Source organism: Triticum aestivum, unplaced genomic scaffold, assembly GCF_018294505.1.
Source record: "Triticum aestivum cultivar Chinese Spring unplaced genomic scaffold, IWGSC CS RefSeq v2.1 scaffold30907, whole genome shotgun sequence".
Lineage (NCBI taxonomy): Eukaryota > Viridiplantae > Streptophyta > Magnoliopsida > Poales > Poaceae > Triticum > Triticum aestivum.
The window spans coordinates 1-1,408 of NW_025248337.1; the positions used below are offsets into that span (position 1 = coordinate 1).

At 41.0% G+C, this 1,408-nt stretch overlaps 1 pseudogene; it reads left to right on the plus strand.

Annotated features, from left to right (window-relative positions):
- The first annotated feature begins 101 nt into the window (after positions 1 to 101).
- On the plus strand, positions 102 to 1,073 carry LOC123177246 (L10-interacting MYB domain-containing protein-like; annotated as a pseudogene).
- Positions 1,074 to 1,408: the final 335 nt, after the last annotated feature.

The window sequence follows — 1,408 nt, forward strand, 5'->3', positions numbered from 1 at the left end:
ATGTAGATGATGTTAGTTTATTTGTTAGATTCTTCTCTGTACAAGGAACAAGAGTTCTTTTCTGTGTGGCTACTGCTTTGTGCTAATGATAGACGTTGTAGATGGAGAAAGAAAAGAAAACCAAGCCCCCTAAAGCAAACTGGGACAGTGCAGCGCATACCATTTTTATGGATGCATGTGTAGAGGAGGTGCGAGCTAATAACCGTGGTGGCACCACTTCAACCGACATTGAAAAAGCTAATTTGGTTAGAAAGTTCAATGAGCGCTCCGGGAGAAATTATTCTTCCGACCAACTGAAGAATAGATGGGATATATGTAGAGCAGACTACAGTGTATGGAAGACATTGACTCAAAAAGCAACTGGCATTGGTAGAGATGAATATACAAAGACCATTGCAGCTATAGATGAGTGGTGGGCAATTGAGATAAAGGTATTTTGTTGCCATGTCATTCATTCAAGTAGTGAGTGATGTTCTTCTACCATTATTTAACCGTGAGTCCTGGTATATGATTGCAGGCAAATCTAGCTGCCAAGTTCCGGTATGCTCCATTAGCAGAGGAGGACAAAATGAGAGAGGTGTTTGATGCTTGCTGTGTCACAAATGAACATGCTAGGGGTGCCAATTCCCACATATCAAAGTGGTTCATCTCGCGTTAATATGGATGATGATTCAGGTTGTGAAAGTCATGACGTCGAAGCTACACCTCGTACGAAGCGTGCCAAGATTGGGAAGAAGATGCCATGTTCTTATTCGCCAAGTCCTAGGATGAATGAGAAGTGGTCAAATGAAAGTGTTAAAACTGATGCACTTGTACGTATGGTTGACCTCTTTGGTGCAAGAGAAAAGAGAAAGGGAAACCTAGGAGAGGATACAACAAGAAAGGAGATTGGAGACATGATGAACATGGTGATTGCAGATGGTGCTAAACCTGGGAGTGATGTGCATTTCTATGCTTCCCATCTTATGTTGGAAAGGAAATATCGTGATATTTTCGTAACATTCAAGGATCATGAACCTAGTTCAAGGCTTCGATGGATAGAGAGGACATGGGAGCTCAACAAAAATAAGTAGAACCCAACTATTTGCTTTGAACTTGTAATGATGTGAACCGATATGTATCATTTGCTTCCAACTATTTGCTTCGAAACATGTAATGTTGTGAACCCAGTCTTTGCTTCCAACTTGTAATGTCCTGAACATGTTGTTTGCTCTCATAATGCAATGTTCACTTGTTTATCTTTGCCTTGTTTTTGTGCATATTGTTTACCTTGAGCCGGATTTTGAACCGGATTTGAGAGCTTCAAAAATTTGTGAGGGACAAATTTACCCTGGGCCAGCTTTTGAACCGGATTTGAGAGCTTCAGTGCTTTGCGGGAGAAAGATGTCTCTTGAATCGGATTTTAAAC